The following is a 16,846-nucleotide window of genomic DNA, read 5'->3' as shown; positions in this document are numbered from 1 at the left end:
TGCTGCTTAGCCTCATGGACTGTAGCCCACCAGGTTCCTCTGTCCATGGGATTCTCCAGGCAAGAATACTGGAGTGGGTTGCCATGCCCTTCTCCAGGGGATCTTCCTGACCTAGGGATTGAACCCAGGTCTCCTGCATCACAGGCAGATTCTTTACCATCTGAGCCACCAGGGAAGAGCCCAAGCTGCTCTGTTCCACAACATTTTTCAGGGCCTCAGGCTTCCTCTAAGCGGTTGTTCCTCCGTCTCCTACACTGTTATCCTCATCTGTATGGTTCCAGCTGGGACATCATCTCATCTATGTTCTAACCCATGGAAAGGGGAGATTATAGAAAAGCACATGCCCAAAGCTTAGAAGTAGCACACGTCACCCACTTACATTTCATTGTCTGAAATTAAATTGAGCAGATACATCCAGCTGCAAGGATGGCTGAGAAATGGCATCTCTAGCTGGAGCAACATGTGCTAACCTAACTCGATTACTCTAGAGAAAGGGGAGAAGATATTGTGAGGCATAACTAGCAAGTTGACACCTTTTCCTGTCTAACTTTAGCTTTCCCAAAGCTAGTGACATTGAAGAGATTGTTCTGGGTCCTCTAGGGCTGGGGAGCGGTGACAAACAGTAAGGCCCAAAGGAGAGAGTCTGGGGAAAGAAGTTATCTACTGCTCCAGTTACCTATTGCTGCATAATAAAATCCCCCCAAATTCAGTGTTACACAATGACACCATTTATTGGGCTCACAAATCTGTTACTAGAGAAGTGTTTGATGAGGACCGCTTGTCTCTGCTCTGCTCAGCATCAGCTTAAACCTGGACTCTACACCTGGGGCCTGGAGTCACTAGGCCTCAATCACGTGTCTGGTCGATGCTGGCTGTTGACTGGGACCTCAGCTGGACTTGTGGCCAAATCACCTACACGGCCTTTCCGTGTGGCCGCTGGGATTTCTCACAGCGTGGGGCTTGAGTTCTAAGAGCAAGCATCCTGGGAAAGAGCCATGCGGAAGCATACTGCCTTTTCTAATCTAGACTCAGAAGCTATGTGGCATCAATTCTGTCACATTCTATTCACTAGAAGCAAGTTGCCAAGGGTGGCCCATGTTCCAGTGGAGGGGAATTAGATTCTTTTTGATGGAAAGAGTGTCAAAGAGTGTGTGAAGCATGTTTTGGAATCAACACAGGTCCCATGGAGCCTACTTGCTGTCAGTTGCAGTGAAGGAGGCAGGTTTCTGAGGCCTGGCTGCTTATAACACCAGGGAAGGCAGATCCTAGGTGCAGGAGGACCAGCTTCACCCTGGAACCCCAACTTCATGAGTGACATGGAAGCAGTGGTACCTCCAGACCGGCAGGGACCTTGTAAGCTGGGCTCATGGGAGTCTCGGCTGATACCACCTATGACCAAAGTTTGGAGCCTCGTGGCGCCTGGGCACTGCACACTACTCTGAGACCCTGCGGGGTGTACTTACTAAGACGCTTTCCATCTTCAGTAACAGCCAGTTCAATTTCAACTGACCTGAAAAAGAAAGGGACCCACTCCTAGGTATTTACCCTAGAGAAATGCAAATTTATATTCACCTCAAAACTTCTACACAAATGTTTACAGCAACTAGATTAAGTCATCAAACTGGAAACAAAAGTTCTTCAATGAGCAAATGCATAGACAAATGGTTCATCCAGTCCACGGAACACTGCTCCGTAAAAGGAACAAACTATGTACATGCTAGGATATGAACGAATCTCAGAGGCACTGTGCTGAGTGAAAGCAGCTGGTGTTGGGAAGGTTACATAGTGTCTGAGCCCCTTGATATGGCATTGTGAAAAAGGCAGAACTATAGGGATGGAGAACAGATCAGTTTCGCTAGAGACTGGGAAGCCAGTTCAATTACAAAGAGAGAGCATGAGGGGATCTTGGAGGGTGATAGAGCTGCTCTGTATCCTGGTTGTGCTGATGGTTACATGAATCTATATATATGTTAAAACTCAGAAGTGTACACACACACCCTGTGCAAAAGGTACATTTTTACTGTATGTAAATTCAAAAAAATAAAATTATGCTTTTCAACAAATGGTGCTGAAACAATAGGACATGCAAAAGAGTGAATATGGCACAGTCCTTATACCCTTCACAAAAACTACCTCTAACCGGATCACCTAAACATAAAACTATAAAACTCCTGGAAGATAACATTGGGGAAAATCTAGGCGACCTTGGGTATCGTGATGGCTTTTTAGATACAACACTCGACTCTGGCTTGTCCTATGGAATGACATCTGAGAGGCTGGGCTCCAGTGGATTCAGAAGACACATGTAGGTGGTGTGAGCAGGTGGCTAAGATGCCTGTAACAGCGATTCTTTCTTCATTGTCTCTCCTCCCTTATTTGTTTATTTATGTATGGCAGTGCTGGGTCTTTGTTGCTGCACTCAGGCTTTCTCTAGTTGCCGCGAGCAGAGGCTACTCTGTTGTGGTGCGTGGGCTTCTCATTGCGGTGGCTTCTTTTGTTGCAGAGCACAGGCTCAGTAATTGTGGCGCACAGCTGCGTTGCTCTGCAGCATGTTGAATCTTCCTGATCAGCGATGGAATCCATGTCACTTGCACTGGTGGATTCTTAACCACCAGACTACCAGGGAAGTTCCTGCCTCTCTTCCCTTAATCCTAGGGCTTCACAGTAAGTTCCTTGTGATCAGATGGCTGAGAAGAGAAAAAAAATTCAGGTCTGGTTTGCAGAAGTTTCTGTACCATCTACTAGTACCAAGAGAAAGAGGACAGCAATAACCCTACAGCCCCACGCAAGGGTGGCCCTGAAGGACAATGCAAGAAACTTCTCCAAGTGGGCAGGACTCTGAGAGACACTTTGCCTATGTTGTCTGGACTGAGAGATGGCCGTAAGTATGGGTCTACATGATTCATTGACAAGGTGTGGAAGGAATATGTTGGCAGGTTGGTGACAAGGAGGTCTGGGGAAGAGTTATTGGGTTGGCCAAAAAGTTTGTTTGGGTTTCCATACGATATTTTAAAAAAATCCAAATAAACTTTTTGGCCAGCTCACTCTATGGCTGGATCTCTACAAATGGGCATGGAATGTGAGGATATTTGTGTCCCATGTGACTGCTCACTAAAGGGTATTCACTGCAAAGGAGGCTCCTGCCAATCAGGTGAACAAAACATGTTCTAAAGATGTCAACCAGCCTCTTTTCCCAGACACCTCAGTGCTAGCTCAGTCAGCCCATGTAACCAAGCGGCCATAGCGGCGGGGTTTGAGTCCAAGTCTACGCACGGACTTCTCCTCACCAACACGGACTTGGCCATCTAATCAGCCCACAGCAGAAACCAACACTGAGTCCCCAGTAGAAGCCCATGGGGACCCAGCCAGCCACCTAGTGACACATGGGTTAATTGGACTCTTTCCATATTGGAAGAGGCAGAGATTTGTCCCCAGTGGACTATATACATGTTCTGGATACACACGTGCCTTTCCTGTTAATAATGTTTCTGCAAGCAACACCATTCATGGATTTGCGGAGTACCTTCCTCACGGTCCTGCTGTTCTACACAATATTGCTTTGGATCAGAGAAGTCACCTCACGTCCAAAGAGCAGCAAAGGGCAGATGCCCATGGGATTAACCAGTTTAACCACATACACTATCACTCAGAAGCAGCTGACCTAATAGAAGGGTGGAATGGCAGACTGATGAGCTAGTTATGGTGCTTTTTGGGAGTCGTCCCTTCGAAGGGATGGGGTTCTGTCTTACAGGCTACAGTGGATGCTCTGAATCAGAGACCATTGCATGGTGCCGTCTGTCCCTGGGCCTGGGAATCAGGGTGACAATGGCTCCTCTCACTGTTAGCACACCTGACACTCCACTCATGGTGTGGATTTCTATACCAGCCAAGAGCCCCAGGAGACAGAAGCCACAGTAGCTCACAGAGAAAATTTAAGGTACAGAACTGTTCTCTAACACAACATTGTAAATCAACTATATTTCAATAAAATAATTTTTTTCAAAAAAAACTGTTGGGACTTCCCTGGTGGTCCAGGGGCTACGACTCTGCTAAGACCCAGTGCAGAGGGCCAGGTTTGATCGCTGGTGGGGGAACTAGATCCCACATGCCACAACTAAGACACAGCACAGCCAAATAAATAAATATTTTAAAACTTTTAAAAAGATTTTTTAAAAATAGAACTAAGTAGGTACAAATTTAACTAGTAAGTGAAAGAGTAAAATAAAGCTTTGTGGGTGCTAAGGTGCTTCAGTCATGTCTGACTCTTTGCGACCCCATGGACTGTAGCCCTCCAGGCTCCTCAGTCCATGGGATTTTTCAGGCAAGAATACTGGAGTGGGTTGCCATGTTCTCCTCCAGGGCATCTTCCCAACCCGTGTCTGTTACATTTCTGGCATTGGCAGGTGGGTTCTTTACCACTAGAGCCACCTGGGAAGCCCAAAGAAAGCTTTAAGGTATCACAAAGATAGCAAGTGCAGGAAGCAGCCCCTACTCTAGAGCTGGGAGAATGAATACGATTGGAGTGATGGAAATAAACTCACAGGAGAGGCCTGGGGCTGACATACAGACCTTGGAGGAGAGGGCCCTGCTTGGCTGGTGCTAGTTCCTCTGAGTAGGGAAGAGGCCCTGTGGGTCTGGAACCCAAACTTCTGAGGAGAGGACATAGTCCAAATAGGGCTAGGATGTCCAGTAGATGGTGGGGGGTACATGATGAAGGTTTAATTGAGGACTAGATTTAGCTGATGCTGCTGGATTGAAGCATTGAGATGCAGGTATGCTCCCCCAAACCAAAACCAGATGGAAGGCCCCCAGGAAGCCTCCAGGAAGAACCCCTTTGCCCTCTCCTGGCTGGCAGTCTCCTGCTCTGCTCACCCAGTGGAGCCTGCAGGGGAGCCAGTAGGAAAACAGAGGCACCATCCCACATTGCAAAGCAGAAATGAATCAGGGCAACCCACCGGTAGGGCATAGACCATGACGGGGGACGCTGATCATTCCCATATGGAAGATCAGATCAGATCAGATCAGATCAGTTGTTCAGTCGTGTCCGACTCTTTGCGACCCCATGAATCGCAGCATGCCAGGCCTCCCTGTCCATCACCAACTCCTGGAGTTCACTGAGACTCATATCCATCGAGTCAGTGATGCCATCCAGCCTAAACCTGTGGGTTGGTCCGTGTTTATCCTTATATGCTTCACAAAACCTAACACAGTTTTCATCTATTTCTAAATTATCTATTTTTTTTCCTTCTACCAAGACTGAAGTCAAGGCCTATCTTTTAATTCTGACTCTGCCTCTCAACAGTTGTGTGATTGGTGCCTGTCATTTCATAACTCTGAGCTTCAGTTTCCATATCTCTATAACACAGAAAACAACACTTATTCCTCACAGGGTTGCTGTGATGACATGAAAATGAAAGCTTAGTGTGGTGCTTGGCACATGGTGAAAAAGATATTCAAAAACATCTGTTCATTCCAAATATGAAGCCAAATGTATGCATGCTAAGTTGCTTCAGTCATGTCCGACTCTGTGCGACCCTATGGACTGCAGCCCAACAGGCTCCTCTGTCCAGGAGATTCTTCAGGGAAGAAGACTAGAGTGAGTTGCCATGCCTTCCTCCAGGGGATCTTCCCAACCCAGGGACTGAACCCACGTCTCTTACCTCTTATGTCTCATGCATTGGCAGACAGGTTCTTTACCACTAGCGCTACCTGGAAAGCCCCATGAAGCCAAATATCTCCCTTTAAATTGTTTGTCAACCATTTTCAACATTAAGTTCCAGGGTCCTAGAACCCTTGGGTTAAGTCTTTGTTCTTTTTTTTCTGAGAGTGGACCATGGGAGACTTCCACATTGTCTCCACTCCCTCAACCAGCAGAAGGGACGGAGGGAGGCTCTCAAGAGATCCCTGGTGGCACCTAGTGGAAATCCTTAGGAGTGGAGGTGGCACTCTATCTCTGAGTGTGCCCTTTCCTTAGGAAAATAGCCCCCTGTTTGGCTGAGGACTGTTTTAACCTGTTCTTCCTCTTGGACTCATTGCAAGTGCTTGAGTCTGGGAGAAGGGAAGAAATGGTTCTGTTAAAACATCTGGCTGGGGTGGTACCCAGGCTTGTGCAAACAGCACTAAAAGTGAAGTTGGTGCTGGGGTCCTCTCCGTGGGCAGTGGGAGAAGCTGAGCTGGACCTTTAAGGCACCCTTGGGAGAGCTCCTCCATCCCCTTCCACATTTGGTGTCCCCAAGACTTGACTCCTCCAGGACTTAGGATTCCCTCTTCCCCAGTGGCAGCTCCTCGGGTCTTGCCCTGACCTCATAATTGATCCCTTTGCGACATCCCCACACGACTGGCTTCTCAGTATTAATAAAATCCCATCCTAAAGCCTCACCAGGTGTCTCTGGTCCTGATCCATTTAAATCCTGTTCATCCTCCAGAACATCAGGAACACCAACCTAGCCGAGCGCTCCCACCCCCAGCCCCTTGCCTCAGTGCTGGCCCCCCTCCCTTCAGTGTTCCTAAGGACTCGCCTTCTCAGGACTGGAGACCGCCTGGTCACCCTTTCTCCTAGCTCCCAGCGGGGCGGCTGAATCAAAGACGGAAGCCTGGGGTAATCAAGTTTAACGCGGAGCACTGGAAATCGGACCGGTCAGGGACCAGCCAGGGACGCAGTCTCCTCCGTCACAGGGGAGACTGGGACTCAGTGACTGTGCTTCGAAAGTCTGCGGCGTCCTGGGGTTTCCCCTGACAGCCCTGCTTCCTGATCAGTTTCAGGTCCAGCTCCAGTTGGGTTCGCAGCTGAAGCCCACCTTTACCCGGCAGAAGGACGCGGCTGGGCCAGGCGGGACGGATAACTACTGCTCCCCAGGAGCCGCGGCAAGAATAAACGCAGTGTTTACACGCTAATGGTTTCTCCGTTCATAAATGTTACGTTTTCATCCACCTACTCCGAGGCAGCTGAGCACTTAAAAATCAGCTTTGTTTTCCAAAGGGCCAAGTGTAACCCCTTGGCGGGACGTGTGGCGTGTTCAGATCTGGAGAAGGTCACGGGGGCAGGCCGGGGGCGAGGAAGCCCTTAGCTGAAAGCCTTGAGGACAGGCGATCCCGTGTCGGGGTGCGGGGCGGGGGGAAGGGGCCCCAAATCTGAGGGCCAGGAGAAGCTGCGGGGATAAGAGTCCCGGCCCTGCCCCCGGCGAGCCTGAGGACTGGGAAGCAGGCCTCTTAATGGGCGCCTGCGGCTCCGGCAGGGACGGCAGGGGGCGTCCAAGGTCGTCCCTCCCAGCGGAGCGTGCGGGGAGTGCGAGGCTAAGCCCGGAATCGCTGCAAGAGCGCCCCATTCCGAGTTCCCGGAGAGATACTGGCGTGGAGGGGCGTGGTCTCGGAGGGGGCGTGTCGGGATGTCGAGGGGCGTGGTCTGGTGGGGCCGCCTCCGGTGACAACCGAGAAGGCGGTGGTGCTGCCAGTCTGCCTGGTGTTAGGCGAGATGGGGCTGGAAAGATCAGCTTGGCGTTTTAGGCGGGTCCCTCTGGCTCTGGACGATGGGTGGGGAGGGAGAGATCTCGAAGAGAGAGCCCAGGTCAGGAGGCGATTTCAGAAAGGCGCGGAAAAAGAAAAGCCCTCATTAGAGAGACCACAGTGGCAAGGAGCGAAAGAGGTGGGCTCAAGAGGAGAAAAGCGTGAAGCACAGTCCTCCCGACCTGAGGTCGACGGGGTGCGGGCGGCGAAGAGCAGGGAGGAGCCTGAGCGCTCGGTTCTCGAGGCGGCTGCTCCGGAGGGCGGGCTGGCAGCCGCAGCCTTTCCCGCACCCGATCCCCGAGACTAGGCAGCGCTCCTCCAGAATTCGTCCTTGGCCCGCGCCAGTGCGGGCGCTAAGAGCCGCGAGTCGCGCAGGACATGCAGGGAGGACCCAATGCGCGGCCATCTGCTGACCAGTCTGGAGCCAGTTAGAGCCACCGAGCTCTCCAGCACGCCGTCTGGCCCCAGCGGTCCCTCACCCGGCTAAGCCCGCGCCTGGGACGCCTTCAGGATGCCTTGAGTCTGGAGGCAGAAATCCTGGTCACCCCTCTCTCCCCACTCCGCCTCCCTCCCCTACACTCGGAACCAGAACTGCTTATTTCTAGTCCAAATATGATGGTGATAATCTATCAAATCTACTGTGAAGTGAGTACTCAGTGTGTGTGTGTGTTCTAGCTTTGTGGTAAGCATTTTTTCATGTGTTTCCTCATAAATTCCCCTACTTTCCTACGACTTTCGTCATTTTGGCCAGTACCACCTGAATTATTATTTACTTATAATTTTTAAGCCACTCAGAATTTAAAGAAGTGCTATCTGAAATCACAGGTTTGATACACCGTGTTTATTTTTACTAGTTCATATACTATACATATGAACTAAATATTCACTCGTGGGACTTCCGCAACTGTCCAGTAGTTAAGACTGTGCGCTTCCACTGCAAGGAGCGCGGATACGACCCTTGGTCAGGGAAGTAAGGTCCCCGCGGCCAAAACAAGAAAAGAAAGTTCACTCATAAGCCACATGAAATCACCTCATGTTCCACCAGTCGTCCCTGATTTTCGGACTGGTAAACTGAGGCTCAGGGAGATTGTGTCCCTCCCACAATTCTGGTATGCTGCTGCTAAGTCACTTCAGTCGTGTCCGACTCTGTGTGATCCCACAGACGGCAGCCACCAGGCTCCCCCGTCCCTGGGATTCTCCAGGCAAGAACACTGGAGTGGGTTGCCATTACCTTCTCCAATGCATGAAAGTGAAAAGTGAAAGGGAAGTCGTTCAGTCGTGTCTGACTCTTAGCGACCCCATGGACTGCAGCCTACCAGGCTACTCCATCCATGGGATTTTCCAGGCAAAGTACTGGAGTGGGGTGCCATTGCCTTCTCCGAATTCTGGTATAGGGCCAAGCTAGTGCACTACTTAACTTCTGAAATTGCCCAACCGTGACACAGGGTACTACAAAAGGAGGCAGCCTGGAGGGGTCCTAACAGAAGGGGAGCAACAAGACAGGGATATGTCCAAGACACTAGGGCTGGGCAGGAATGGGATACTCTGAGGCTCAGTTTTCCCATCTCTGAAACAGGTAGTAACAATCTCTTTCCTGAGGGCCTTGTGAGAACTGAGATAAAGCAGTGTTTAGCACAGTGCTTGAAACTACCACACAATTGCACTCATCACACACTAGTAAAGTAATGCTCAAAATTCTCCAAGCCAGGCTTCAGCAATATGTGAACCGCGAACTTCCAGATGTTCAAGCTGGTTTTAGAAAAGGCAGAGGAACCAGAGACCAAATTGCCAACATCTGCTGGATCATAGAAAAAGCAAGAGAGTTCCAGAAAAACATCTGCTTCTGCTTTCTTGACTATGCCAAAGCCTTTGACTGTGTGGATCACAACAAACTGTGGAAAATTCTGAAAGAGATGGGAATACCAGACCACCTGACCTGCCTCTTGAGAAACCTGTATGCAGGTCAGGAAGCAACAGTTAGAACTGGACATGGAACAACAGACTGGTTCCAAATAGGAAAAGGAGTACATCAAGGCTGTATATTGTTACCCTGCTTATTTAACTTCTGTGCAGAGTACATCATGAGAAATGCTGGGCTGGAAAAAGCACAAGCTGGAATCAAGATTGCTGGGAGAAATATCAATAACCTCAGATAGGCAGATGACACCACCCTTATGGCAGAAAGTGAAGAGGAACTAAAAAGCCTCTTGATGAAAGTGAAAGAGGAGAGTGGAAAAGTTGGCTTAAAGCTCAACAGCATTCAGAAAACGAAGATCATGGCATCTGGTCCCATCACTGCATGGGAAATAGATGGGGAAACAGTGTCAGACTTTATTTTTGGGGGCTCCAAAATCACTGCAGATGGTGATTGCAGCCATGAAATTAAAAGACACTTACTCCTTGGAAGGAAAGTTATGACCAACCTAGATAGCATATTAAAAGGCAGAGACATTACTTTGCCAACAAAGGTCCGTCTAGTCAAGGCTATGGTTTTTCCAGTGGTCACGTATGGATGTGAGAGTTGGACTGTGAAGAAAGCTGAGCGCCGAAGAATCGATGCTTTTGAGGTGTGGTGTTGGAGAAGACTCTTGAGAGTCCCTTGGACTGCAAGGAGCTCCAACCAGTCCATCCTAAAGGAGATCAGTCCTGGGTGTTCATTGGAAGGACTGATGCTGAAGCTGAAACTCCAATACTTTGGCCACCTGATGTGAAGAACTGACTCACTGGAAAAGCCCCTGATGCTGGGAGGGATTGGGGGCAAGAGGAGAAGGGGACGACAGAGGATGAGATGGCTGGATGGCATCACGGACTCGATGGACATGAGTTTGAGTGAACTCTGGGAGTTGGTGATGGACAGGGAGGCCTAGGGTGCTGAGATTTGTGGGGTTGCAAAGAGTCGGACACAACTGAGCGACTGAACTGAACTGAACTGGCTTGGCACATAACAACCCCTCATTAAATCTATACTGTTGTTATACAGAGTAGAGTAGGGAGTTCTGAGGCCATGCTTGTGAGTGAGTGGCTCCTCTACCAAATTATCTGAGATTTCACAAACTCTGCTCCCCTTAGGCTAGCACTGTTAGCGGTTTGGTGTGTATCCTTCCAGACCTTTGCTATGCATGTGCATATAGTCTCTGTGTATGTATGCTATGTACATCCACACATGATTTACAAATGATTTGGGGTTTTGTTACCGTTTTTGTTGTTAGACTCGTAGACAAAAATGCTATACTTATTCCACAGCTTGCTTTTATTTGATTTAACAGTATAGCTTGGAAATCTTTCCACATCAGCATGTATAGGTCTCTCTGCTTCATTCTTTTTTAATGGCTACATAGTATTTCTTAATATCACTCCATAACATTTTATTTAGCCATTCTTCAACTGATGGACATTTAGGATGTTCAATTTTTTCAGTTTTACAAACAGTACTGTGAAATATATGTTTATCCTTGTTTTTGCATTTCTAGGAAACAGGTTTATAGACGTGGAGATTTTGAGGAAGAATATTAAAACATTCTATACTATTTCCTTTCAGTACTCTATTAATTTTGTTGTTGATATTTAATCATTTAATCAGCCTGAAATTAGTTTTGGGGGTATGAAATAGTAATAAAATGCTGCCTCATGAATAGAGCAATTATCTTATCTTACTATTTGAAAATTAAATAGCTTCACCCTTACCCAATGGGTTTTTAAAAATTCTTTTTATTTATTTAAGTAATTTATTTAGCTGTGCCAGGTCTTAGCTGCAGCATGTGGGATCTAGTTCCTGACCAGGGATTGAACTCTGGCACCCTGAATTGGGAGCATAATGTCATAACCATTAGACTGCCAGGGAAGTCGCACCCAATAGTTTTTAACACTGTCTTTATCATATCTTGGATTCCTTGGTTCTGTTTCTTGACCATTTATTTAGTTCCATTTATCTATTTACTTATCTTATGCAAATATTTTTTAAATAAGTAAATATTTTGTAATACACTGACATTTGCTTAAAGCAAGTATTTTTTCTCTTTTGTAAAATTTCTTAGCTCTTCTTACATTTTCTCTCTTCCAAATGAACTTTAGAATTAATAAGTAGTTTCATTAAGAATCCTGTTAGAATTTTTTTTATTGAGATTGTCTTAATGTATAGATTCATGTGGTAAGAATTAAAATCTTAACAGTATTGAGTCTTTCCATTCAGGATCATATATCTTTCTTAATTTACTCAGATCTTTCTTACGGCCTTCAACAAAGTTTCAGATTGTCTTTAAATAATTCTCACTCATTTCCTAGGTTTATTTTTTGATGTGTTATAGCTTAGTAAGCATTGTAGATAGTATTTTTTCATATTACACATGTATATGTTAATCTTATAACCAGCAATTAGTTTTATTATGAATTTTAAGTAGTTATTATTAATGTGTATAAATTCTGTTGACTTTTTAAAAATTGGAGTATAAATTGGCATACAATATTAGATTAGTTTCAGGTGTCTAACATAGTGATTCAATATTTTTATATGTTAAAAGTTATCATGACTATTGATTTTGAGTGTTTTATTACCTACCATCTTATTGAGATCTCATTAAAACCACTAATTTTATATTGAGACTCTTGGACTTTCTGTGTTAACAATTTTACAATAAAACTAGCAGTGAATATTTATTGAGCATTTACTATGTGCCAGGAACAGTTCCAAGCAGTTGACATATTTTAATTAATATCCTCCTCACAACCCCAACAGCACAAACATACAAAACACACAACAGCAAGCATTCTGTTTCCCCATCTTACAGGAAAAAACCCAAACCCTCCTGAGCTCCACTTTCCTCTTCAGTTACTTTTCATTTCTCTTTATTTTAACCGAAACTCCTGGAGGTATAGATTCATTTCCTCAAATTCCTTTTAAAAACATTTCCAACTGATTCAAAAATTTTAAGTCTATAGAGAAGTTGAAACAATAACACAATGAATACTCTTCATGTAAATTTACCAATTACTGTTTCACCATATTTATTTTTATCTTTTACTCTATATACTTTTACTTTTTAAAAAAAAATTGAAGTATAGTTGATTTGCAATGTTGTGTTAATTTCTCCTGTACAAGTGCAATTATACATGCTCACATATGTATATATATGCATACATACATTCTTTTTATATTCTTATTATGGTTTATCCCAAGACATTGAATATAGTTCCCTGTGCTATACAGTAAGACCTTGTTGTTCATCCATTCTATATGTATTTAGTTTGCATATATTAACCCCAAACTCCCAGTCCACCCCTCCCCCAACCCCTGTCTCTATATTTTAGATTAAGCCACAGCCATTATGACTCTTCACGCCTTCAGCCTTCATCTCCTAAGAGCAAGGATATTCTTCTCTATAACCATAATTCCATTATCATACATCCAAGAAATTTGAAATTGGTACATTATTTAATATATAGTCCATACTGAAGTTTGCCCAACTGTCCCTAAAATTTCTTTATAACTTCTTTTTTAATCCAGGATCCAATGAAGGATTAACGTGCAATTAGTTATCATGTCTCTCAAGTCACCTTTAATCCAAAGCAGTTCCCCTGCCTTGTTCTGTTTTGTGAAACTGACTTTTTTCTTTTTTGTCTTTTTGGTTGAGTTGGGTCTTTGCTGCTCTGCACAGGCTTTCTCTAGTTGTGGTGAGTGGGGGCTCCTCTCTAGTCGTGCTGCACGGGCTCCTCTCTAGTCGTGCTGCATCGGCTCCTCATGTGGTGGCTTCTCTCGTGGAGCACAGGCTTGGTGCACGGCTGCAGTAGTTGTGGTGCATGGGCTTGGTTGCTCCATGGCATGTGAGATCTTCCCAGACCAGGGGTCGAACCCATGTCTCCTGCACTGGCATGTGGATTCTTATCCACTGTGCCACCAGGGAAGTCCTGAAATTGATATTTTTGAAGAGTCTAAGGCCAAGATTTTTTTTCTATTTATTTGGCTGCACCATGTTTTAGTTGCAGCACACCAGATCTTTAGTTGTGACATTTGAACTCTTAGTTGCAGCATGTAGGATCTAGTTCCCTGACCAGGGATAAAAACCCAGGCTCCCTGCACTGGGAGCGGGGAGTTTCACAGGCCATTGCTTTTGCAGGGCGTCTCACTTTGGATTTATCTGATTTATTCCTCATGATTATATTCAGGTTAAACCTTTTGGGTAGAAACATTTGGGTAATGTGTCCTCATGCTTTACATCAGGGGTTTATAATATCAGTTCATCTCATTATTGACAATGTGCAGTGTGAGCATTTGGATTAAAGACCCGATTTCTCATGAATCCACTCTAATCAAGTTTTGTTCCCTCAGTGTCACCAACATGGTCCTTAGAAAGATCACCAATTACCTCCACGTTGCCAGATTCAACTGTCAGTTCTCAGACCTCTCTCTCTTGACGAATCAGTAGTATTTGTTACGGAGACCACTTCTCTTCTTTGGAGTGTTTGCTTCTTTGGATTTCCAGACATCCCAAACGTCTGGCTTTTTTCCTGTCTGCCCACTCATCTCAGTCTCCTTTGGAGTGCTCCCTGGCTCCCTAAACTCTCAATGTTGAGTGCCTGAGTGCTTGGACCTCTTCTCTAATTTCTATCTACACTCCCTTGGTGACCTCATCCAGCTTTTTGGCTTTTACACCGTGCATTTACTGATGACTTCTAAATTCCCATCTCTAGCCCAAACCTCTCTCCTAAATGCCAGGCTTGTATCCAACAATCTACTTGAAATCTCTACTAAAGTCTAATTAAGCACCTCAATCTTAACATGCTCATAACTAAGCTCCTTATATCCTGCCCATCCTGCCCCCTTGGGTTCCCCTTTCTCAAGCAATAGCAACTTCATTCTTGCAGTTGTTCAGGCCAAAAACCTTGGCGCCATAAACTCCTCTCTTTCTCATGCCCACACCTGTCAGCAAGTTCCAGAGAGCCTACCTTTTAAAAATATCCAGAATGCCACTTCTCACCACCTCTCTTGCCACCAGTGAAATCCAAACCGCGATACCATGTCACATTTGCCTTACTGCCATAGCTTCCTAAGGGGTTCTCCTTCCTTCTCTACCCTTATCCTCATTTTCCACACAACAATTGGAGTAATTTTGTTAAAACTTAAGTCATACAGTTTTATCCTTCTGCTTAGAACTCTCTGCAGAGGCTCCTCCTCTCAGGGTTCTTACTGGGACCCCTAAGTCCTGCAGGATCTGGTCCCCATTGTCATCTCTGATTTTCCTCCTACTCTGCCTCCCTGTGGTTCCTGAACACCCCAGGCTCACTGCCCCCTCAACAGGGCCCCTGCTGCTGCTGCTGCTAAGTCGCTTCAGTTGTGTCCGACTCTGTGGATCTGGATGCTCTTCTCTCACATCTGTGTGGCTTGCTCTCTCATATTCTTTAGGTCTTTACTCAAAAGACACCTCTTTTGAGGTTATGCCTTCCTGGCCTAACTCCCAGGACCCACTCCCCTTGTATCACAACACTTCTTACCCACGTTACATTTTTTTTCTTCAGCACCTACCACTATCTAATAAATGATATATAATCATCTTTTGGTGTCTGTAGGGGATTGGTTACAGGATCTTTCTCCCATACCAAAATCTGCTGATGCTGAAGTCCCACACTGGGGATTCTGTATCTGTGGAACCCAGGGATATGGTGGGTTCATTGTATATTTATTGAACAACAACAACAAAAAATTCCAAGGACTTCTCTGGTGGTCCAGTGGCTAAGACACCACCCTCCCAATGCAGGGGACCTGGGTTCATTCCCTGTCGGGAAACTATATCCCACATGCTGCAACTACGAGTTTGCATGCCCCAACTAAAGATCCCAGATGCCACAGTGCAGACTGAAGATTCCAGGTGCTGCAACGAAGACCCGACACAGCAAAAACATTTTGTAAAAAATGTGCCTATAAGTGGGCTTGCAAAGTTCAAGCCTGTGTTGTTAAAAGGCATGAGCTTAAACTGTGTGGGTTCACTGATATGTGGATATTTTTCACTAAACATACTCCACAATATCATGATCAGCAGTGGTTGATTTCCTGGATGAGGAACCATGACTGTGGAAGGTCAACTATGGGGCTAGAGCATCCAAGATTTTGGTATCCACAGTCAATCCTGGATCCAATCCCTGGGGATTCAGTGGGACTATGGAATTTTACTTTTTCATCCTTTAAGGATTATCCTTGTTGTCTACTTCCCTCACTAGAATGTAGCTCTAGAATATCTATGAGGACAGAGAACTTTGTTTTGTCACTTCAGTATTCCATCAGTAGTGCTGGCATACAGTATGTGCTCCATAAATATAAAACTTTCTGAATGAACAAGGCATTGGACCTGAGCTTTTTTTTTTGTTGTTGCTGCACTCCACAGCTTGTGGGATTTAGTTCTCCCACCAGGGGAGAACCCAGGCCCTAGGCAGTGAACACACCGAGTCCTAACCACTGGACCGCCAGGGAACTGCCAGAGCCTGAACTCTTAATGATGAAGCTATGCTGCAAATAATTATTTCCTTAAAAAATATATTTTCTGATTGACTAAAACTTTACGAAGAATGTTTCGAGATAGTGTTGGAAAAAATACTCCTAATGAAATGCAGGAGAGAATGTGGAGAAAAGGAAACCCTCTTGTACTGTTGGTAGGGAGAACAGAATGAAGATCCCTTAAAAAGCTAGGAACAAAACTACCAAATGGATCCACCAATCCCACAAAGGGGCATATACACTGAGAAAAATCATAATTCAAAAGACATATGTACCCATGTTCACTGTAGCACTATTTACAATAGCCAGGACATGGAAGCAGCCCATTAATAGATGTCCATAAGACAGATGAATGGATAAAGAAGCTGTGACACATAAACAATGGAATATTACTCAGCCATAAAAAGAAATGAATTCAGTCAGTTCTAGTGAGGTGGATGAACTTACACTGTCACAGAGAGTGAAGAAAATCAGAAAGAGAAAAACAAATATCATATATTAACACATATATATGGAATCTAAAAATGGTACTGATGAATCTATTTGCAGGGCAGTAATAGAGACACTGGAGGTGGAGTAATAGAGACAGTGGAGGGGATGGAATTCCAGTTGAGCTATTTCAAATCCTGAAAGATGATGCTGTGAAAGTGCTGCACTCAATATGCCACCAAATTTGGAAAACTCAGCAGTGGCTACAGGACTGGAAAAGGTCAGTTTTCATTCCAATCCCAAAGAAAGGCAATGCCAAAGAATGCTCAAACTACCGCACAATTGCACTCATCTCACACGCTAGTAAAGTAATGCTCCAAATTCTCCAAGCCAGCCTTCAGCAATATGTGAACCGCGAACTTCCAGATGTTC

This window comes from Bos taurus, chromosome 16, assembly GCF_002263795.3.
Source record: "Bos taurus isolate L1 Dominette 01449 registration number 42190680 breed Hereford chromosome 16, ARS-UCD2.0, whole genome shotgun sequence".
Classification (NCBI taxonomy): Eukaryota; Metazoa; Chordata; class Mammalia; order Artiodactyla; family Bovidae; genus Bos; species Bos taurus.
This window is presented reverse-complemented; position numbering follows the sequence as displayed.